This window comes from Trachurus trachurus (assembly GCF_905171665.1).
Source record: "Trachurus trachurus genome assembly, chromosome: 7".
Lineage (NCBI taxonomy): Eukaryota > Metazoa > Chordata > Actinopteri > Carangiformes > Carangidae > Trachurus > Trachurus trachurus.
In genome coordinates, this window is record NC_139901.1 from 11031241 (window position 1) to 11056587 (window position 25347).

Below are 25347 nucleotides of genomic sequence, written 5' to 3' on the forward strand. Positions count from 1 at the left end.
TATCTGCTCTAACATGCAGCAAAACAATATTTAGTGCTAATGAACTCTTTGATCATCATACTGTATTCGCCCTGAAGTCAGGTTTGGTCCTGGAAACCCACGAGCCCCCAGCTCACTGAAAACAAAGAATGCAAACAAATAATGTTACATGAACACGAAGAAAGACAGGAACATCTGCATGCTGTGTTCTGTGGTTTTGTGCCCTCAGTACATTGTCAGTTTTCATAATAGATTTAAAGAACAATAACGAGGAACTCTGATTTTTATTTGAGGAGACTCACGAATTTTGTTGGTCAGTTACTTTTGTTCATCTGCTGACTTAATTTTTTATTTACCATCGATCAGAAAACGGTTTAATTATTAAGATCAATCAACTTTTTAATCTTAGTAATGTTTGCACTGAAAGATGATAACATGTAGAAGTTCAGTGCCAAACTTTATTCGCAAACAGCTGTTTCCAGGGGTGGAGAGCAATATTAATGCTAACTTCATATCTATCACTTCTTACATTTTTCTCTTTTTTCGTCCTGAAGTTAGCATATTAACTAAGGGTGCACTCACTAGGGCCAGTTCTGTACCACGCTGAAGCGTACTCAAGCACGGAACACTTGCACTCACACTAGCAATAGAATCCGGACTTTAGGGGGCAAACGTGCTTGGGCACGGTACGATTGCCTAGTGTGAGTGCGCCCTAACTATCTCATTTTCAGTGATGAGTGTCCAGGCTGACCTAAAGAAGAAAAGCTGCTCAGAGGGTGAATGGTAAACTATTGTCTTCTGAAAGCAGCAGCAATGGCTGAAGCTCTTGGCAAGAGCAAGAGTGGTAAGTAAACAGCCGTTAATGCTAACGCTGGGTATACCAATAGCACAACATACAAATAGCTCCCTTTAAAGGGATAGTTCAACATTTTGGCAAATTGCCCCATTGCCATAATCCCTATAGTCATTGCGGTAGGTTTGTTACCTTTAATTGTCAGTGCAAGCTATTTTTAGAACTGCGGAGCAGAGCCGCAAGCTGCTCAGAGCTACGCCACGGAATTTCTTGGTTTCCCTCATCAAACTCATGCCAAAATGTTGAACTATCCCTTTAAGTCTATAAATATTTCTTGCACTATCTTCTTGCATTTATTTTTTAACAGTGCATGTTTTGTTCACCACAAGCTCTGCCGTGACGCCTCTTGTATGGAACTTAAGGAGGAGTTACATGAGTTTTTTTTTTTTATATATATATACATCAACAATTTACAGCTTTACAGTCCAGTTGTAAAAGCACCAAACACTAATTGAGGATGATGCTGGTTTGGGAGGTTTGGAGGTCTCTCTGCGGAGGTTTGTTTTACAGCCTCTGAAGAAAATGATGTGCGATGAGTCAAACTCACTAAAAACCAGGGTGGAGATGCAGAATGCAGAACTGCATCAGTTTTATATGATGGGAGTCAGTTTGTCAGGGAAGATCCAAATGCCCTTTGGCCTCTTGTGTTCCCCTACCAGGTTTCTTAAACCAGGGATAGAGACCCTAAATAGGTTGCAGGCCTGGTTCTGGCAGGAGCCTTAAGAACACAAGCTCACAGCATGTAATCCTGGGTCCTACGAAAGACAATAAATTCTCATTTGGACCCAGGGGATGAAATCTTTTCATAAAAATTGTTGTTTCAGTTTAAAGCGAGGGGTCAGATCTGCAGGCTTTTCCACTGATTTGGTGTAATGCAGCCTGATGAAGCGGCTGGCTCGCTGCAGGTTGTTTATCAGCCCCGTTCAACACATCTGAGTCTCATTTTGGCCAAATAAAACAATGCTGTGCATCACTGTCAGATGCATGTGCAACATATGGAGTGTGTGTGTGTGTGTGTGTGTGTGTGTGTGTGTGTGTGTGTGTGTGTGTGTGTGTGTGTGTGTGTGTGTGTGTGTGTGTGTGTGTGTGTGTGTGTGTGTGTGTGTGTGTGTGTGGGTGTGTGTGCACGTGCGTGTTTGTGTTGTGTGTGTGTGCATGTGTTATAAAGCAGAGAATGTGTTTGTCATTAAAATGACTGAATACAAGGGCGAGGTCCCTCTGGAGGGGTGGGTAGCTAAATATCTACAAAACACACACACACACACACACACACACACACACACACACACACACACACACACACACACACACACACACACAGTTACTCTGCGCCCTCATCTACCTTTAGCAATGTCTGTACTCGGAGTTAAACCCACAACCCCTTTGACTTCTGTGGAACCTCAACAATACACGGACACATAAATCTTTGTCCTAACCACACACACACACACACACACACACACACACACACACACACACACACACACACACACACACACACACACACACACACACACACACACACACACACACACACACACTAACCGTCACATACCTTTTCTGTCATCCTTTCTGACTAAACTCCTGTTCACACTCGCAGTCTCTCGCTTACACACACACACACTCACACACTCATATACGCCAAGATGTCTCCAGATGTGGGTGTGATTCTCGTACACAATGATTCGCGAGTGAGTGCACTTTGTTGTGTGTTTCCACCTCCCCTCCTCTGTTTTGGTTACCAGCCTTGTCTGCTAAGCCTCACTAATCAGTCCTGCTGTCAGGAGAAGAAACACAAGACCGACACAGAACAATTCACATACAATGGACGGGCTTGTCACTCACAGAATTCCCCTCACACTGTAATGACCTTTATACAGTAGACGTAAACCCTTTAGATTACCCCCCCCCCCCCCCCCCCCCTCTCCTCAGAGTCACAGATGAGCTGTTGTTCAGTAAACAGGAGAACAATGGGCGTTCAGAAAATCTAATCATACAGTATCAGATATGAACGTTCGCACTCGGCAGCAGGTAGAGATGTTCATGAAAAGGCCCATTCAGTCGCTCATTCATGATGAGCTGCTGCTGAGGGTTTACACATGTTGATGTGTTCAATCATTTTCTGAGGGGAAAAAAAATTCGAAATCTAATTTGGCAAAACTAGGACAAGCCGATAAAGTCATCCGAGGTCAGGGTCTAATTTTGACAGAAATTTCTAATTTTGTTAAATGAAAGCATGTGAAGCCTCAAGTACAAATTTTTGTCAAGTTTCACATTTTTTTGTTTCAGAAAAAAAACAAACCACTCAACTTGTTGGGTGATGAACACAGTATGTAGGCTTACTGCCTGAGAGGCGAAATGAAAGCTACATGAAGCAATATACTGTAGATCAAATGTGTCTGACAATACATGTATAACTCATAGCGATGAGTAACCACACGAATATGGTTGTGTATTCATCTGATCACACTGTGCAGACTTCAAATGTCTATAGTTTTGACTCCAGTTGTGTAAGTTAATTGCGTAAGCATTTCCAGTGCTCTGAAGGGAGACAACACTCCTTTCCCCTATATAGTGCATATTAATCATTTGGAATCTTAATGAGTCAATGAGTTAATGCCCAAATGCTCCTTTACTTTAGGTTTTTTATTATTGTGAAAGGACAGCGTAGACGGACGGAAAATGCAGGGTTAGAGAGAGGAGGGATGACATACAGCAAGAAGCAACAGTCATGGGAGATGAAGCAGAGACTGACTGTCCAGGCATGCACCCCAACCACTCAGCTATCAGGAGACTTGGCAGATTCTGACAGGGGAAGTTTCTGAAGCAGTTTGACAAGTAAGTCACTGTTGCGAGATGACTGACTAATTAAAGAGGCAATGTTTTTAAATGTGTGTTTATTTTCAAATTTATGCTTTTTTTTTTATTTGTCAATATTGGAAATGTATTGTTATCATAATTAAAGCAGATATCAGCTTCACGGCCGTTTCGGCTAATGCTGCGTTCAAGGCAGGCTTTTGAAACCGTAAGTTACAGCTTCAAGTCACAACTACGACTTGGTAGCGTTCCAGGTAACCCGTAGCTCGTGTTTTTACCATCCTGTTGTCTGTGAAAGTTCCCTATAACGGCCACTCGTAACTTCCGACCCGTGAACTCGTACCAGATCGAACTGGTATGACTTCACAGGAAGGAAAAACACAAAGTACGAGTTTCTTTGAACGCACCATGAGTTAGCAGCCCCCGCCCTTGTCAGGCATCAATTGGTCCTCGTGCTACGTCACCACATTCACGCGCATCCCTTGGCTGCACACACAGCCCTTCATGCCGTTCTCTCTCCTCATTGGATAACACTTGTATCCCACAAGGAAAATTTTCTCCTCGGGTTACAGCAGAGCAGAGTGACGGAGAGACTCGTGTTTAGGCTGAAATACTTCATGTAAGTGATTGCTGACGGAAAATAGGACTATTTAGGACTTATATTAACAAAAACATTCCACTGATATCTGCTTTAAATTATGATAACAATAAATTGAATTGAATGTAAATTATTTACATTCATGTTGTGGCTTTTTGCATTGACCTGTCGTATCATCAGGCTCTGTAGCTATCTTCAGCTGACCAAAGCATGTCAGCCTCTTTTCTCTCACTGTTTATATTATCTGATCTACAAACATAGCTCTCACCAATCAGTTTAAATAGAAGAGCAAATATTCACAGACATCTCTTGAAAAGCCAGAAACGATGATTCCAAATGAACGCTAATGTTGCTTTGCATTTTTTTGTTTTGTCATGTGCATTTTTTAACATAATCTTGCACTGTTGTTTATGACTACTGTAGCCGTGCACGTATGCATATGTGTGTGTATGCGCATATGTTCGTATATGTACATGTGCTACATGCATTTGTGTGAGTATGTGTGATGATATACATGTTTTCTTGTTTCTTGTACATGCGTTCTTTTTGTTTTTGTTTTTGTCTCTGCTCTGTGAAGCACTTTGGATGACTGTTACAGGTCTTTTAATTTTGTTATATAAATAAAAGTGAACTTGAACTTGAATCATAAATAGTCTCTTCCTCAGCTCTGATGTTAAATAATTGTTGGTTTTCCTTCCCAACACCAACAAACAGACAAGGTTTGCAAGGAGCTGGCGAACAATATGATGCATTTTGAACACTAAATGTCAAACAGTGTTCCCCTGAGATGTTGGTGGAGACCAATACAGAGTTAAAAGGTGGCTGTATATTGGGTTTACATTCACCCAGCTGATTAAAGCATAAGACTCCATTTGAATATTAATGTTGAGCCATGTCTGCTGCACAGGTAATGATGATATGATGCATTCACCTTGTTCTACTGCCCACAAGTGGACAAATCAGCCTGTTAATGCTGCAGATGGTGAATAAATGAAGTTATGTACCTGCTATAGTCTGTTATCTTGAACACCTGTGACTCAGCTGTTCTTTAATTAAAAGGATGGGGACTTCCCACACAAGCTGAAAACCCAGGTGTAAACATTGTGGTCCAAAGATAAGGCATCTAATACTATCATGTTAGGGTTAGGATAAAGGTGTTATCATGTGGGTAAAGTTAGGTTTCAGAAGGAAAGGAAAGGGAAGGAAAGGGGAGAAAAGGAAAGGAAAGGAGGACAAAGAGGAGGAGGAGCAGGAGTAGGAAGGAGGGGATAAGATGGGGTCCAGACCCCTGATCCCAGCAGCTGCTGTTGTTTGTAGGTCAGCATTACATCAGTAGGTTTATGGAAAAGGCTGGGAATCACTTCACTACTTGACCTACTTAAAGAATGTTAGTGTTAGATGACATGCAATACTCCCCGACTTCCCAGCACTCACTCACTCACCTCCTACCCAACGCGCAGCAACACACACTGTTTTGTCATCTTGTTTTATTAGCAGTTGCTGAAAGACCGCATAATTTAGGAAGCGGGGCCTTAAAATGTTTTTGAAAAACTGGAGTCCTGCCTGAAAAACGTTGGCTTGGTGAATTGTTTTGAATTTCTAAGCTTTTTTTTTTCATCAGTTTATTTGCACTGTACTAATATTTTTAATGCAGTCCTGCAAAGCATTTGGAAAAAAGTCTGCACAGTTCATTAACTTCATCACTGGTATTGAATGAAATGCATCATCAGGAACATAATCATTCATAAAAGAGATTTTATTTTGCCTCTTTAACAGTGCTTGCGCAGAAACTCAGACGCACACGCTTCTCACTTCTTATCAAAAAGTGTAACAGAGCTGCTGGGACCCCCGGTGTCAGAGTGCACGGCCCGTCAATATCATGCTCGATTTAACGTGCCAGCTGTCCTTTTGGAAAGAATTATGGTTTTAACTTTGTCTGCAAAGAAAAAGCGTCAAACCCAAAGGAGTCAGAACAATTCTGCTAAAAATCTGAAATGTGTTGAGCAAGAATTTATAGGTGGTTTTGGATTTATAGCATCCATATGTTGGGGGATTTCACAGTAAGTGGATGTGTGGAGTGTGTGTGTATAATGTGGAGGTTAAGTGGTGTGGTTCTGGCCTCTCAGGCACCAGCCTTCCAACACGGGTCATGTCTTTTTCTTCGCTGCTAGTGAACCACATTAGGCACACACACACACAGACACACACAGAGACAGACACACACTGGACCGCTGAGCCTATAGCACATATGAGATCATCGAGACCTGATGGTAAATGTTTGACTGACAGTGTGAGTTATGAAGCAGAGGATGTGTCCCAATCACCCATGGGTGCTGCTGCTGCTGTGGCAACCATACACTCCCCTTCATGCACTTCTAATGAGGCGTGTCCCTGCATACTTCCTGATGACATCATGCAGAAGGGGCCGTTTCTTTTTTACGGATCTAGATTCAGACGTGTCTTACACCGAGGCAGCATCTCCGTTGTGTAACCGTTGTGTAACTAAAAGTGTCATGATCCGGTGACCAATCAGATGCAGATATGAGTCGGACCCTGACACCGCGCAGCATCAGCACAGCACAGCACAGCACAGCACGGCCGGAGTGAGCAGTCATATTTCAGTGTGTTTAACAGCTTGTTGTCATGGCCCAGTTTGAATGTAAATAAACTTTGGCTTCATCTAAACACCGGTGTGTACACGACGCTGCCAGTGATGTATACAAGCGTCATGGAGACAGCTCATTCTGTCCGGCACAGTAACTGTTTATAACAGGCATAAAGCAGCGTCAGAAATTACTAAATGAACATTTTAAAAATATCTATTACTCACACAATTCAGTTAAGAAAAGAGCATAAAGAAGAGCTGGAGGTCTTATAAACTTCTTCACTCTGTATAACAAATAGGAAGCTCATTTCAAAGCACAGTTTTATAAATAACACCATGATACTGCTAATGACAAATTTATGGCCTTTAACAGCTTAATAACCACATGTATTTATAAGGCAAAGTGTCAACCAGCCAGCCTGCATGTTTGTCGTTGCATGTAACAAGTTCAATATAGGCTAGTCCTTTAAAATGACACTCTGAGCCTGGCAGACATTTTGAAGCTTTTAAGAGCAAGAATGTTTTTTTTACCAGACATGATCTGAGATAAGTAAAAATTTAAAACACAGGGGAGATAAAGTCCAGAGACCTGAATCACCCAGAATTTGTTGACGTGGAATTTCAGAGCTTGCAACACTCTCCAATGATTTGTACTTGGTGAGGTCAGTGGCTGGAGACGAGCATGTACTAAAGGGGAACTTCCCCTAATTAGTCCTGACACTCCTGACCTCTGTTAAGAGACTGATTGTACATGAATGGGCACAATCGACACAGCAAAGGCTGACATATCTGGACTTTTAAAATCCATTAACAGCAAGTATAATTGGTCTCTATCTACTGTATATTTATCACAGGCGCTTGCATTATTACTTGATCCCATGTCACATGGGATCTGTATGTAAACCAGGTGGCCACTAACAGACCAAGCAATCACAGCACATCTCAGGTCAAAGAAAAAGTTGTGGGAAACTCTGCAGGTTAAAAGAGTGCGGGATTTTTTTTTTTGGAAACCCTGTCAACTGGTTATTTTCCCCAAAGTGAATCAGAGTCTATGAAGTACCCACACTTACTGGGCTGCATCAGTCAAGCCAATGATGCATTTGGAGGCTCCAAACACTGCACAACAGTTTATATTATTAGGAAGGAGTTTCCAGCTCTGTTAAGACACCGGTTATTTTATCTTTCGTTGTGAAACAGCAGAAATTCATGTAAAGTCATCCTACAGGAATGTGAGATGTGTCCTAGCAGCCTGTAGGGTGACGCCGCATTACATTCCAGCATTGTAAGTTGGCCGATATTCAGGTTTTTTTTTTAGACTCGGCTACATCAGAAAATTCAACAGCATCAGCACCAGTGGTCTCCCTTAAATGAATGAGGGGGCTGCTTTTTGTGTGTGTGTGTGTGTGTTTGTGATTTTGTGCAGTGATTTCTACCTGTCAGATCGTGGCCTTTAGTCTGTTAGGGTCAAGCTCGTAAAAAAAAGCATTCTTTTGTGAGAAAGACACCTCCCTATCTTGTTATGCCACATCTGACACACTTGATGCTTCAAGCATCATTTATTCCGATGTCTCTGTCTCAAAGTTGGAAAATTTCCGACTTTCGCTTTGTCTTGCGAGCATCATTTCTCCATGACCATATCAGCTAGAAATGCGCAGTTTTTTCTCCTTAAACCATAAAATCTGTGTTTTCTAGCCGGCCCCTATCTGCCCACAGTGCTACACACAGTGCAGTGAACTGCTGCCTTATCCCTGTGAGTTTATCCATTTTTTCCTTTTCACATTCTTTACGAGTGATGTCTGGAGTCACGTCCTAAATTCACAATTGTCATTGGCTCCAGCGGATGCTGTCACAGCCAATCACAGTGTCTGATCCAGAGGTATATCATGGTGACAGAAAACTGAAAGATGCGGCCAGTCACATGTTAAGTGTTAAATTATGGTTTTATATAAGTATAAAAGAAAGTTATTCTCATTCTTTGCAGTGAGAGTTTATGAAAAATACCGTTCCAAAGAATATATCATTATCAGACAAAGACAAAAGCCTCTAGAAATCACCTCTAGAATAATCATACCAAATGTTTGACATTTCTGCTTCTGAGTCTGTGCAGTACTTTAACAACTTAATTAGGAAATCACCAAGGTATAAAAGGATAAAAAGTCTTAACAAGAGGGTTAAATAGCTGTTTTAACTCACTGATTATTATTGCATTTCTTAAATTACAGTAAGTAGTGTATGTCAAATCAACTGATTGCCCATTTACAGAGGACAACCCATCCACTGGCTGAACAGACTGTTACTACAACTACAACTTGGCTAGAACTGGATAAATATGGTATCTTTCATTTCCTGTTTCAGATCCAGAAAACAAATGGAGAAAAAAAAAATCTTGTGACATTAATTTTGGAAACATCTAGTTTATCAGCGTGTTAACTTACAACACGACTGATAGAGACTCTGTCCAAAACCACAGCCGTCTCTTCAGAGATATAATGTCCCTGTTATATATTTAGCCGTTATTTGCAAGCTGCCAACTCTCCACTTGACATTCATGATGGAGCCAGATGTGGCTGATAGATTTGTGATATCCGAACACAGAACCCTGAGGATGTGGAGATGGATGGAGGGAGGAAGGAGGTGAAGAGGGAACACAATGGGCCTGGGAGAAAGGGAAGACGGGGGCTCTCTCAAGGGGGAAACTGGAGGGGAATTTTTTCGTCCACCTCTTCCCATCCTCTCATTCACATCTCAAACTCGCTCCTTCTGTCCTCCCTCCTTCATTCAGAATCTAGCTTTTCCTATGGCAAACACACACACACACACACACACACACACACACACACACACACACACGCACACACACACACCGAAACACATAGATGAGGTTTTGTCTGGAGGAGGCAGCAGCCTGAGTTTGAGCAACAGCTGCAGGGATTAGAGACAAGGGAGGGAAAGGGAGGAGGGAGTGTATGTGTGTTTGTGTGCGTGGGCGGGTGTGTAGACGCCGGGGAGTGAAAATGTTGTAAAGCAATGTGGGTGTGTGTGTATTTATGTGTGAGAGAAAAGACAAAAAAAAAGGGAGTTGTGGGTGAGGAAAGACAAATGCGTCAAGGGATGGAAAGAGAACAAATTAGCATGTCTGCTCATTTCAGCGTGTTTTATTGCATGTTGTGTGTATGTGTGTGCAGATTCACACATGCAGATAATGAGCAGACGGCAGCGGCAAACGCACGCACACACACACTCCACAAAACCCACACAGCAAGTTGCTATATGTTGGCTTGTGTCAGGGGGGTGGGCTAGTGGTTGAAAGGTAGTGGGTGGGAGGTGTGTGGTTGTGTGTGCATGTGTGTGTGATCATACACTTTGTTGTTGGAAACACCTGTAATTTCACTCAGCCCGGAGTCGACAGCATCACGGTGTAGAGATGTAATCAGCTCTTGTCTGCAGCGGCTCACGTCTCTCTGCAGCGGTTTGTGTTTTCTTTGGTTTGTCAGCAGAGCAGTGAAAGCACCTAAAAAAAAAACACACACACACGATTAAACATCTGGACCTGGGATTTCTGCCAGTAGATGATTATCTGTTTTTAATGAGAGCTATGGAGATAATGGCCTGATTACACATCTCATACAAAGAACATTCGCATTAATAAATCTGACTGAGAGGAATTGTGTTTTTTCAGTATAAAAGCAAAACTGCCAACTGTTTTCCTCTGATTGTTATTCTCGGTGCAAAAAAAGGAGCCATCACTAAGTTTTGCTATTGTTACATACCATAGCTAATGTTAGCATTAGCAGCTGTTCACTTACTGTAGCAATCTTGAAGAAACGTTGCAGGTTTTTCATCAAACTTCATCCTTTACTCACCAAGAGCTGCCTGCACGTGGAAAATAACACCCTGTTAGCTTACTGTACAGTATATGCCTATCCCATCTTTTCCACAGTTGCTGGCTAACCAGCTAAGCCCAGCCTGTTTCGTCCATGGATGTATAATAGATCCATGGTTTCGTCAGTAATCTAAACTCTTTTATTGTCAATTCAACAATGGCTGCAGTTTAAAGGGATAGTTCAATATTTTTGGTAAATTCGTGCAAAACTGCTGATGCGCATTCCTGTCAACTCCAAAACGCTCAAGTTGCTGGATTGTGTATTTGATGAGTTTGATGAGGGAAACCAAGAAATCCCATCAGTCTCCGTAGTATACAGTAGCTCTGAGCAGCTTGTGGCTCTGCCGTTCTAGAAATAGCTTGCACCGACAATTAAAGGTAACGAACCTACTCCTAAGACTATAAAAATTATGGCAATGGGCAAATTTGCCAATATCTTGAACTATCCCTTTAAAGTCCCCCTCCCGCGACCCTTTTTGGTCATTTTAAAACCAGCTCATTAGCAATGCACATTAGCAATGCACATTAGCAATGCGCCTCTGAAGGGTGGGCAGAGACTGCACTGCTCTGCACCCGCCCAGCCACCCCCTTGCCGCTCGCTGACAGATGGACATTGTACAATTACAGATTCAGTGCGTTTAGCGTAAATCTCCACACTGGGATTTGATCCCAGACTGGAACATAGTCCTTGCTCATGGTGCAAGCTGCTCTACCAGGTGAGCTATACCTGTTGTACCTTGAATGCTACACCGAGCTGTCAAGCCTTTCACCTCTGATCCAGATGCAGAGTGGGGCGGGAGCTTGTAGCACTAGTGCCCTCCCCTGGAGCTGTGACACGTCAGCTCCAGTCTCCCTGAAACTGCCAGTTTGCGTCTGCCATTGGTTCACAGCAATTTGAAGGCAGAAAAACTCAGAAATGCAATTTTGCACTTCCTTTTCTGCTGATATGTGCTCTAACACAAGAAAAATGCCACAGGAACATGTGAAAAGCACGAAAAACACGATTTTCATGGGAGGGGGTCTTTAAGTCAAATTTGAATCACTGTGACTATGTTCAGAAGCAGATAAATGCTACAAATAAAAGACAAAACAGAAGTCGTAATGTCCAATCATTGAGGAGCGCTTGCTTGGAAACTGATGAAGCTCATTTAATATGATCAAAAGCTCTTGACCAGCTACTGGGCTACATTGATAGAATGAGTGTTGTTTTTTCAAGGTATGATTCCAAAGTCAAGGATGAACTTTGAACCTTAACTTTGGATACAGAGAACAGGAGAAGAAGATCTTAGAAATAAGGTGCTTAGCTTTAAAGCTCCAGAATAGTTACTAAATGGATGTTGTGGTGATTAGGGCTGTTACTACTGATTGTTTTCTTCATTAGTTCATCTTCCAGCTATTTTCTTAATGAGCTGGTCAAATATTAATTATGTACTAGTACTTACTTCACTTAATTTCATGTCCACAGGCTACACAGAGTTCTTCACTGCAATATAAGACAAATGAAAACATCAGCTGGAAGCTCCTCATATAAGAGACACACAGACACACCAGAGCGGCACAGCTCATTAAGGTCAGTCAGTCGGTCAGCCCAGGTTATTTTAGAAGCGGATACATCTGCAGCAGCACAACTCTGTGTGATCACTTTGAGAGAGGCCGACTCGAGGGCCCAGCAGGAGTCTGACCTGTAGCCAGAGTACGGGGCCTGAGCTGTGATTTGAGGAAATGTAACATACTAAAAGGACGCTGGAAAGAGTTCTGGTGTTATTTAAAGCATCTGCTGAATGTAAATGTCATGGAAATGAGGGTCCAGGACTATTAAAGTGCTCTCATCCAGAGTTTCCATCCTGTTGTTGTGGTTACACACATGTGGACACATAAGCAGCCATGCAACACACACAAAGGATACATAAGGATAACTACAGTATGAGCGAATGTACACAGTTCACTTAGACACAAACAAACACATTTTTCTTGTGTGACAGAGCGTCATTACGTGGTGCTCGGGGACTATTTAGCTGAGGGAACGGCTCAGTGAGGCAGTCGTCAAAACAGGAAGTGTTTTATGTAGCTGAAACATTCCATTTTTAACTCTCACACAGGCCGGCTAAAATAAATAACACACTCAGCACCCAACCTGGGAGGTGACAGGCCACAGTGTGTGTATTTAAAGGACCAATATGTGTGCTCCTGCAGTGTGTGTGTGTGTGTGTGTATTTACTTGTGTCTTTGTGCATTCGTGTGTGGCAGCCTGCTATGCACATTTGTGCATGCTTGCATGGGTTTGCAGGTGTGTGAGTCTGTGTGTGTGTGTGTGTCAGTGTATACATACCAGCCCTCCCCCAGGCACTGCAGAGGCCTCTGAGTCTCGTGAAGTAATTTCCTCTTTGATGGGGGACGCTCACTCTGCGCTGCACACGCTCAGAGCTCCAGTCCTCCAGACCAGGACTCACTGTGGGATCTGAGACTGTTCCGGTCAAGCGGAGCCAAAAATCATATATTTTCCTCGGGCTGTGTCGTCACCTCTGAAATGATGGATACAGTGCAGTTAGATCAATACACAGCGTCTGTGTTAAAGGGCATAACTCTGTGACCCACAGAGTTTCCCCATCTCGAACCATAATTGGTAAAATATACGTCCTCAAAAATTAAAACCCTTCATTCTGTCCTGCAGCAGTGCAAACCAAAACACTCTGAAGTGATTGGGCACTTTTAAAAACACATTAATCTTCTGACCAGGTCAGAGGCCAGAGACCTTGTCCTGACCTATAGAAAAGGAACTCCAGGAATGCATGGCAAGAGTCAGCTACAGATGATAAAAACAGCTAAACAAATAATGCACTGATTGGACAACTGGGTTTCTAGTGTGTAAATAAAATGAGAGAGGTCATCTGACTCTATTTCTAAAGCCTGTGAAGTTTGCTCTTGATAGAGCAAAGTCACAATGGGGACAAAAGCAGAGGCACATTGACCTCAGCAGTATTTTTCTGAATGACAGGGTTTTTTTACTCTCCATATCTCAATGGCCCTCATTTATCAAACGTGCGTACGCCAAGAAAATGCGTGTATATGCCAAACCTGACACAAGGATCAGCATCTATCAATTCGAACGTGAGCGTAGCATGCACAAAAATCTCACGCCAGGTGTTTGAAGTCAGATAATTATAGATCTACTGAGAGTGATGAATGGTTGCTGAGCTGCTTTCTTCGCTGGACACTGGAGCTCCGATTGAGCAGGGAGACAAGCCGGTCCGGTGCGATACCTGTGCCGGTGTAAGTGACCACCAGGACCTTTGCAGAGATCCGGGATAGGGCCAGTGTTTCACAGCCCTCCATCAGCATTCATCGATATCATCATTCATTCATTGAAAACTATCTCTCTATTAATGTAGCTACAAGTAATTTGTGGTGTCACCCTCTCCCTGTTCAAATTGGTAATGTCAGTAAAGTCCTTCCTCTTGGCCATCTTCCATGTCTTGATGTCATATAGGGGGCAGGACGAGGCCTTAATAGCAGGAATATATCGGGGCGTGCCATTTAAATTACGATTGTTTTCAGCCGCCAGATTTATCAACGACACGCCAGTTTAACACCGAAATTGGTGACATTATACAACTTTCATAAATCACACGTGGCACCTGGCACACGCTGTTTTTTACACCAGAATCTACACAAGTTTGATAAATGAGGGCCATTAGGTGTTAAGAGCATGTGAGATGTTTGTCTGCACCAGGATCATGAAACTGAAGTTCGCTAAATGCATACCTGCACTTGACTGTTATATGACAAAGGTTTTTCTGTGACAAAAAGAAGCTTACTCCCTTAGTTTACTTTGCAGGAACCTAATGAGCAGTGTTGGACCAGCAGGGAGACTCGTTCACCTGGACTGACTAGTTTAGGAAATTATAGCATCAGTCAATCTGTTTGTCTCCTCTGCAACTGGACTTGGACTCTGAAACTGGTTTTGTTTCCTTACACTTTTAAGTATTGGCTGTACCATATTGTTTCCATGTTGGCATTTACTTTCTTTTCTCATATATTTCTGCAAACAAACCAAAGTAATAACTACTAAGTGGTCTTCCATTTTTTTAGGAGTTAGATATATTAAATGTTAGTTTTAATGTCAAATACCTTCTGATTGTTTGTTGAACTTCTGCATTAGTGGAATAATTTCACATTTAGGGGTGAGTCAGATGAGACAATGGTTCCGTCAGCTTTGCTTAACATGAAGACGGGAAAACAATATAACGACTATCAGCTCTGAAGCTCATTAATGGAAACTTTTGTTTCATGTTTACAAAAGAAGATGTGGTTGTAACTGTGGGGGTTAAGTGTTGGACCCTTTACTGGCTTTGATCTGTGACTTCCTGTGTTACAACCAGAACAGGTTTTTTTTTTCACTGCCTGGATTGTTTTTAGTCAGATGTCATTAATGACACAGTTGTGCTTTAAAAGGTCAGATCTTTTACACTTCCTGCGCTTTAATTACTTGTTGATCCATAACAAAATATATCTGTGGTTTTAGGAACAATAAAACAACATCTCAGTCTATTTTTACATCTCATCTCTCGGGCTTCTCTCTGGAGCTTTAGTAGCAACAGGTCTGTGTCAGCCAATCAGAAAAAAGTAGGCTCTGAGTAAGCATCTCATCTGGGCATTTCCTGTTTTGTTGTGACATCACAAAGTTACCGAAGTCCTGGCAACTGGTTTTACTGTAAGGCTCAGTATCTGAACACAGGAGGCTTTGACACTTTTACAGTATCAATAGAGAATGTAGACCTGCTTTGTAATCAAAGAATAAATGGAAATCTGACCTATATACTATGTGGGAACTTTAAATTAAAAGCCAGGTGGTTTTTACAGTGCCCTCATAAAACTCTGACCATATAAACAAGCTCCATGAACAGAACCACAAGACTTCACTGTGTTCTGCTGACTCTGTGTTGTGATTCTATCTGTTTTGATTCTATGTCCTGCTTGTTTCTGGTTCCACTCCTCGCCACAGCCTTCACACAATCACGCTGTATATCAAAACATAATTCAATCCATGTTCTGAACGTGAATTTCTCCTGCACACTCTGTGCAGCCTCCTCTCGACTGTCTCTTGTTCTTGTGCAGTATAAATGTGTTTATGTCTGTATGCGTGCACATGTTTCTTATTAGTCACAGTGTCAGCACTCGGCCGAGTCCCGGCCCCACCCAAATGACCAGCTGAGTGATGAAAGCTGTGGTCAGTGCTGACGTGGACATAAAGCTGCTTATAGTCAGCTCATTAGAGTAAAAGTAGCAAAAAGAGCCCTCACCATATCACACCTTTGAAAATAATGTTGTGTTCCTGACGTTGGTGCATTTAAAGCTCTCTGAGCTCTGAATGCATCCCACTTCTGCCTCGGTTCACCACATATCTGCGCCGCACTAATATCTGCTGATACCATCAGAACAAGAGCTGCCAACCACAGACATCCCCATTTGGTTTCCAGCTAAATTCCTGTTGACAGTTCTTCATATGATCCACCCACGCCTTTATGAGCAGAAAGTTCAGGATGAGACAGAACGAGACGGGAAATGATCACATTCATTTTTTTGCTTTTGATTCTCATTCATTTTCATCCTGCCCTTTCCTCATTTCCTCTAAATGTCCTGTCATGTCACATCCAGCCAGTTCCTCTTGCCATGAAGTAACCTCAACCACCTGCTACCTGCTTGACCACATGCTCACCTGTAGCCTGTCCACTCATCAGCTCCCTGGTTAACCAATCAAACACCAGTAAAACCAGACCATTTTTGTCATGCTATTGCTGATCAGTGTATACATGCACCATTGATATATTATAAGGCCTGAACACAAAACTTCTAATAATACATCCATCACTTTATTGATTACTGATGCTGTGATAAATATTGCTGTAACTGAATGTAGCTGTTTCACCTTCACACTAACAGATGATTCATCTATTTATTCAACTTGTGCAACAAATAACTAATGACATTTAAATGTAAAAATGTTTATCTCCAAAGAAACATGTACAATACTGACTGATGTATACACACATACAGTATCTGTACCATACTGTATGTGCCCAATGACAAGGTAAAGAGGGAGAGATTGGACTAACTGTTTGACAATACCCAGTGTGTAATTTACTGCTTTCTGGGGTCTCTCACACAAAACAGTAACAGAAGACTGTGTTTGGTGGTGCCACAAAGTTGCATGGGATCATGATAGTTGTTGTTGCCACCACAACTGCCATCAGCTGCTCCCAGTTAAGGTTAACTCAGTGTCAATTGTTCAACAAGTTTGAAAAGGGATCTGAATTATCTCCTCTCCAAAACAAGACCCAGTGATTAAATCCACAACAAATAAAATCCATGTTTGCAGTCACTTAAAGAGGAACTATGCAAGTCTGGTCGATTTTCCTCTGTTTTGCTAACCCTCTGCCTGGCCATGTGCATTTGTTTACGACAAAGCCACGGAAAAAGCGTAATATAACATATACGATGTTACAACGTGTATATTTGTGTCTTAACTGTCATAAACAAAAGATTGCAGGTTACGGAGCGTGTTTGTGTCGCAGTGTGCAGAGACTGGTGAGATGTTTCTGTCTTTTTGAAATGTTTTTAACAATAAAAGTGTCAGACAGTCATGTGCTTCCTGTATGAGCCCCTCTCTCTGCAGTCAAAGTAATACTATATACTGTGCTTGTTTCTCTTTACTGAATAACAATAAGGTAAAGTGGTGAGTTATAGGTGAAGTAAAGGAGGTGTCGAGGGAGTAGGAGACTCCAGGAGATGTCGCTGTACAGTAATTTGTCAATTTTCATGGTGATAAACTACAGATATTCCGTGTTTAGCTACGACTTTGACCTTCAACTCTCCACTGAAATTCAGAGCAATAAAACGTTTCTTTGGTGTGTTGTTGACAGCTTCATGGCAAAGCCGGCTACGATAGTCTTTCACTGGTTGGAAAACTTACTCCACTGCCTTTGAGTGAAGAATAAATTATAAAAGGTCAGAGGTCGAGCAGGGAGGGACCTCCATCATATCACAGACAGTCGCTGGATAAAGGCCTCGCTGGCCAATGGCGGATATCAGAAAGGCCTCCGCAGGTCAGCCGCAGTAAAATCCAGGTGAACAAAACAATTTTCCTCGCCCAGCCTACTCCCCTGATGCAACGTGAGCAGGTCGCCCACCCTGCACATCAACACTTTCCATGTCTGCAGAGGCAACAGCAGCAGCAGTAGTAGTAGTAGATTACCAAAGCAGACAGCATGTTAAACACAGGTCAAACCAAGAAGTCAGAGCGGAGGAGTTTTTTTTCCTATCCCAGAATTCCTCCCAACCCACACACACATCCTACAATGACAGCCATCGAGTTCAACTGGTGAAAAAAGAAAAAAAAAAACAGGAGGGTAAGAGAGGACGAGTTTTAGAGAGAGATGACAGAGATGAATAATCTTTTCAAAGCAGATTTACATACAGAGAGAGGAGATAAGTGGAGGAGGAGGAGATTTGTTTATTCTGTTAAACTAATTCTGTGTAGAGTAATTATGGGATGTTTTGGTGCTAATTGTTCTGGGAAATTACAGTGACATTAAAAATGGCGAACCAATGTTGTGGTGCTTTTCTATTGTTTCTAAAACACGACACAAACTGTTGTTTTCATATGCTCGGCGGATAGGAAAGAGAAGACTAGACAAGAAAAGACAAAAAAACAAAACAAACAAACAAAGGAAGGAATGAGTGATGATCTCCCCCGTCCTGCTCCAGCTTTGAGAGAGAGAGAGAGAGAGAGAGAGAGAGAGAGAGAGGGGGACCCTCGGGAGTCGCTTACCAATCCTTAATTCCATTTCCCAAAAAAGACTTTCCTATTTTTACCCTGAGCTGAGATGATCCCCAGAGGAAAAGCACCCGCTTCGGGCCGTTTGGTTTTCCCGCAGATATGTCGTCCCTCAAGAAAACCCAAAATAAACATGTGGAAAACCACAAGGATAAATTTGGCTGCTTGTGCGGAAAAGCTTGGAGTCTCCGTGATTGCGCTCTCACATACTTCCTATAAAAAAAAGAAGAGGAAGAAGAAGAAAGATAGTCGAGAAGCAGCGAGTCGGAAATGAGGGGAACAAACAGACGAATGGAGAAAGTTGGGAACAGATGGAGTTGGGTGACATAAAAAGGAAAACAGGGGCTGATGGGGGAACGTGAGGACTCCTGTCAAAAGTTAGAAACAGAGCAAAAACGCTGGAAAAGTACAAGACAGGACTGAAATATAATAATGCCCCATATTATGAAATAAGGCATCATTCCCAAACACGAATCATGCTTTAAATATATCTATCTTGATAAAGTTAAAAAAATATATGCTGACGTATGAATAAAGATAATCTATTGGATCTATAAAGATAAACAAGAACAGTTACCTGATTCTTTTTAATTGATCTGTTTCTGGAAAACAGGAAAAAAAATGTTAGTCCTCATATGAAACTAAAAATAGGCCCTGCAGCAGTGTATTTCTGAATTCCTGTTTATATGACCTCTGCACCGCTGTATATCAGCCTTGGCAGGAAATAAACCACATGCTTTACTACAAGGACACAAATACCATCCAGTTAAGACAATAGAAAAGTCGAGCTGGTTGGTATTTGTGATTCAAACCGAAGATTTCTGGTGTGAGAGTTCAAGGGTGGAAGAGGAAAAAGAGGAATAATGAGGTCTGCGTTTGGTAAGTAAGAAAAAAAGTTTACTGTATGGTATGAATCCCTCCATTTGTCGGCTCCACCCAAAACTTGAACTTCTCTTCCCTGACAACACAGCGTAATGGAGCTCGATGCCAGACGAGTTAAATAAAGTTTAAAAAAAATTGAAGCAGCAGAACAAAAAAATAATGTGGAAACAGATCCATGCTTTATACACTGATGTTTTTACCTCTACGGCTTTAAAATTATAAGTAAGCCAATGAAGATGAAAACTTCTGTTGTTGTTACAGTTGATAATCTCTCTGAAGAAAGAGAATAATCATCATTTCACAACCTGGTTGGTTTAATATCAGATAGAGGGATGAACAATGTAGAGGGAAGATCTGCTAAACACTGTAGAGCTGTAATCTTCCCTCTGTTTTCATCATCCTCCTCATCATCATCATAATCATCACACCATCTGCGAATCACCGCTCACAAACTCCCACTGTGATTAATGGGACTCAGGATACTAACTCACCATGAGATCAAATTCAGGGGAAAATAACCGACTAATGAAACGTGTCATGTTAGTCTCACATAATGTCATGTTTCAGTGAATAGTTAGCATAGTGAACATCAATACACATGTCTATGGGGGGCAGAAACAGCTAGGAGGTTGGCTGGAAAATTACACCAACACAGAAGAACCAAAACCTGCACTTCTGCAAATGACCACAACAATGACTGTGTAGAGATGTACTTTTGTACAACTCACTAGTTTAAATTCTATTGAAACTTAAAGCTCAGCATGATTGAGGGTGTGGCCATGTGGGCTCCAGGCGCCCCTTTGCTAATTTTTTAATTAGCTGGGAATTAGCGGCGGAGTTACAGTGAACACAGCAGAGCAGCCAACTCAAAGCTTCAAAACTACTCTTCAGAAACCTGTCGGTGAGGTCACGTAGGCTACCTCCATCTTTATTCACAATCTCCGGTAACAATCAATGTCCCTTAAAGGGCGCTATTTCAGGAGACACTTCCATGTGTCATACGAGAGGGGTGTTCAGTTTGGAGGACTCTTTGCAATCTGTCCAACTTAGAAATAAACATTTGTTTTAGCCCACTGCTAGTTTCAATTGTTTCAGCCATGGCTGCTTGATTGAAACGTGACTGAGTGTATGCATGACACAAACTGACAAAGTCCACCTCTTTACCCTTTCTCAATTAGCCTGGAGTTGGGGGATGGAGTCAGACACTGCCAAGATGGCAACAGCAGAGCATCCCACTCTGGAGGACCAAAAATGCAGCTGAATGATAAAGCAAAGAAAAGGATGAACAGCCAGCATTGAAGTGTGTCACAGATGAGGAGGCTTCATTCAACCACCTCCAACCAGCAGTACAACAACAAACATCCCAGGATCAGACCAGCAACACCCACAATGTTAAAATGGCGCCTTTAAAAGGACAATAAATATGGAGAAAATATTCAATAAGGTAAATAATCTGTACAAATGTGCAAGTATTGCGCAAATCCAATAAAGTGCTATGTTTCCACTAAAGTGCCTGTGCAATTATGTGGATTTATATTTAAATAGTTAAAGGGATAGTTCAACATTTTGGCAAATCCGCCTATTGCCATAATCCCTATAGTCATAGGTGTGTAGGTTCATTACCTTTAATTATCAGTGCATGTTGTTTGAGATCCGTGGGGCAGAGACGCAAGCTGCTCAGCGAACTCAATGGATGTGAAAGGTACAGGTCCCCTGTCCCTCAAAGCTCATCAAATACCTGCACATTCACCACACTATTAAATAATAATGTAACATTACGAGACAGAGTTGTTTCCAAGGCAAATGTATAGCCGGGACTACATTACAGACACACCTGCTGGTCAGAGTGATTAAAGGGGAATTGACGTTTTTTTAAATCTGGATCTTATTTCTAGCATAAAATACGATCATTAACTCACCCAGATAACTTTGTTGTCATTACAAGTCGTTCCAACGAAATCAGATCTGCGTACATCCATATAATGCGAGTACACGGGGCAGCGCAATGCAGCCTCTAAATAACACATTATCTGCCATGAAGCTCGTTCATTCACAGATATTTTGTTATGATATGCTAGTACTAGTCCCCTCTGAGTCCAGGGTTACCGGTTATCAGCATCAGGGGTCTGTAGGTTGACCTACTAACCTCTGATCTGGATGATATCTCTGAACGACGCACAGCTTGTTTACCTGAAAGTTACTACTGCTAATACTATGGTTTGTTTCTGCATGTTTCAGAATTGTCAGAACAAAATGAGCAGCTGGACGAAGTTCAGCTTCCACAGCTTCCTCTCCGCAACCTGGACTCACTAAAGCTCAGGCTAGTTGCGCTAAAAACGGACCCGAATGCGAAGTGGAATCATTATTATGAGAATGAGTCGCGCAGCGCTTGGAGATGACATCATCCAGGTCAGAGGTTAGTAGGTCAACCTACAGACCCTGGATGATGGTAACAGTTAACCCCGGACCGTATCATAACAAAATATTGGTGAAATTAATGAGTTTCGCGGCAGATAATGTGTTATTTAGAGGCTGCATTGCGCTGCCCCGTGTACTCGCATTATATGGATATACGCGGCTCTCGGCTGGATCTAATTTCGTTGGAACAACTCGTAATGACACCAAAGTTATCTGGGTGAGTAAATTATCGTATTTTATGCTAGAAATAAGGTCCAGATTGTAAAAAAGACAGCAATTCCCCTTTTACCTACCCCTATGACAATTATGGCAATAGGCAAATCTGCCATAATGTTGAACTATCCCTTTAAAAGTGCGTGGTGCCTTATTTACAAAGACCATGACAAAGTGCTCTTCATCACACTGGGCTTCAAAACCCGGGGTTGACATCATGCCCATCTTAATTTTCAGTGTATGATTAAAACATTTGGTAAAATGCTTATTAAACGTCTTATTTTCACCTTTGTTCATATGGAGACGTGTTCCAGGTGACCTGGTGACCCAAGTTCACTTCCTGTTCACGCCCATACTGTACCTTCTAACTCTCTTGTCAGTCTAAAAATTAACACATCTACGTCACTGTCTCTGTCTCTCCTGTGAGTGAGCTGACCTGTTGTCCATCACTCCCACACCGATGCCTCCACCTGCTGCTGCTGTCAGTCTGCTCGCCGTCTTGTGTTACCCTGGTTATTTTAACTTCTTACCCCTGCCATGCTCTGGTTCTGACTTAGTTTGTTTGGCCTGTTCCTTAAGTGTCAGATTTATTTAAACCAACTGGTGAGCCTTTTTGGTTTCATTGTTATTTAAGGAGAGAGAGAGAGAGAGAGAGAGAGAGAGAGAGAGAGAGAGAGAGAGAGAGAGAGAGAGAGAGAGAGAGAGAGAGAGAGAGAGAGAGAGAGAGAGAGAAGGACGAGGAAAGGCAGAGGAGGAGTGTCTGGGGCTTGGTCGTGGTCCCTTGCGGTAATATTTAATAACAAACATTAAAAATACCACAGAAATCCTTCACCACATTCCCACGCTCCCACTGGCCAGAACACACATGTTCACATAAGCATGCAACCACACACACACATACGTACCCTGTATACATACCAGTGAGACTGTGTGCGTCCCACTCGCACGCCAACACACATGCAAACACACACATGCATCTACTCACATACCTATGCAAAAATAAAAAGCACTTGCAGTACTTGGTCACGCAATCGCATCACAGTGCACAGAGAGGCACACACGTTTGTGTTTGTGTGCGCGTGTGTGTGTGATTTATTAGGAGTAGAAAGCTGCACAATAGAAACGCTCAGCAAAACTGTCAAACACAGCTACAAAAACAGCCAAAACATAAACCGTTCAACACACTGGCAAATGTCAGAATGCATGTACACATAAACACACACACACAGTCACACACATTTAGGAAAGAAACAGACAGGAGAGCGTTGACAGAGGGCTGTCCAAGAGAAAGAAACCAACACCTCTACTTTATATAAAAAAAAATCTCTTCAAAGAAGAAAGGTGTGTGTGTGTGTAAGAGGGAGCGAGAGGTTGTGAGCCCACCACCCTCTTTCCTCTTTCCTTGTGGTATTTGCGATCATACCTCATCGATGATTATCACCTATTAAACTACTATTATTACTATTATTACTACCCGGACTCTACCCCGTGTGTGTGTGTGTGTGTGCGAGAGAGCGCGTGTGTGTTCGTCATGTCGCCAGTGGCTTTCTGACCTCGTCTCGAGGTTTGTTGATCTCTGCCAGAGATTCCTTTCCATCCCTCCCTCCCCTCCATGTTTCACATGTGCGTCAGCAGTGTTACCGCAACCTCTCTCTCTCTCTCTGTAACCCCATGATCCTCCTTGTTTTATGCACCCCCACCCTCTTGTTTTCACCCAACACATCCCTCCTTTTCCTCAGTCCCTCTCTCTCTCTCTTCCTCTATGATCCCCCTCTTCTTTATCCCTCCATCATCCTCTATGATGCTTCCTTTCCCTCCCTCCCGCTCTCATTCTCTCCTCTTCCTCCATCTTGTTCCCTTTCTCCACTCCTGTTACAGTACAATGATTTATTTCCCTCTGAGTTACAGAGAAAAAAAAATTAACATCAGCAGGGTCAACATAAAACCTGCCGTCCACTCTTCAGCTTTCACTTTAATATTCGTCACCTTCAGCTGTAGCTTCTATATTCAGAGTCATTTACACTGAGTTCAGAACTGGAGAAACTCCTGTAAAAACATGTGTCACATGAATAGAAAGACCCTGTGTTCATGTAACCACAGTATGCTGGGATGTAAGTGCAGTAACTGTCCCTGCATTAAAGCTGTAGGCAGTGCATCCTCACTGATTAAGCTTCACCCACAGTCCAATGCTCAAGGAATCCAGTCAAGTTATTTTATTTTCTGATGTATGCGGCAAGTTTGGTAAGTTTTCATGAATCCCAGCAGCCTTAAAAATGCCCCAAAAGTATTAGGGGGCACTATTACTGTAAGCCCACATGCCAGCTGTGATGTCAGAAAAAACAGATCATCAGTATAAATATGTGTGCAAAGTTTTGTGAGATTTTGCACATTGTAGAGGCCTAAGAAATGTTTGTTGTATGTTTATAAAGCTAATTTGAACTCACACCATCTTCAACACCCAATCCTCTATCTCACTGAGCTAACTGGCCAGTTGAAATGGCACATGTAGCTTCACAAATTGACAAAGCCAGTCAGTCACCTGTGTGCAAGACAGCAGCTGTTCAGTTATTAACACATAAATCAGAAATCTACAATTTACAGTCAAACATTTTCATGCACTGTAGACTTAATTTTTGATAAATCAAAAACCTGTGTGGATGTTTGTGTAGGACAGTCTGAAGATGCTCTGTAGCAAGTTTGGTGTCAATTGAGCAAAAATTGTGGGAGGAGATACAGTAGTTTTAATAAGTTTTACAGTTTTTGAAAAAAAAAACTGAGAGACTGACTTCATAATTTTTACTGAGTTTAAGTGGACAAAGGTTTCTAAAGTATTGGGGCTACATTTAGTTGAACGTTGCAAAACTGTATCAAATATGGTTGGTTTGGTGGTAGACTCATAATATTAGAGACAGTGCAGCAAAAATAAGACAGGATCTCGTGTTATTGCCACTTTTCAGTATTTTAATATAAAAAAATGGATTAAAAAACTGTGTAAAAGTGGAAGGAGTTGCTGATCTTGTAAAGAGTCAGTCTTTTACTAATAAATGCCTGACCTCTTACTTTACACAACTCATATGATTTATCTCAACTGGAAATAAATGGGAAATTCAGGAAATTGAGAATCTAAGACAGCACAGATTTTACAATTAACATGATATTCAGCAGCTTCAGTAGTAGATAACAACTAGCCTAACAACTGTGTATGTTTTATATTATATAATCTAATGGATAGAAAGAAACATCTTCTTTAAGCACGGACTGGACA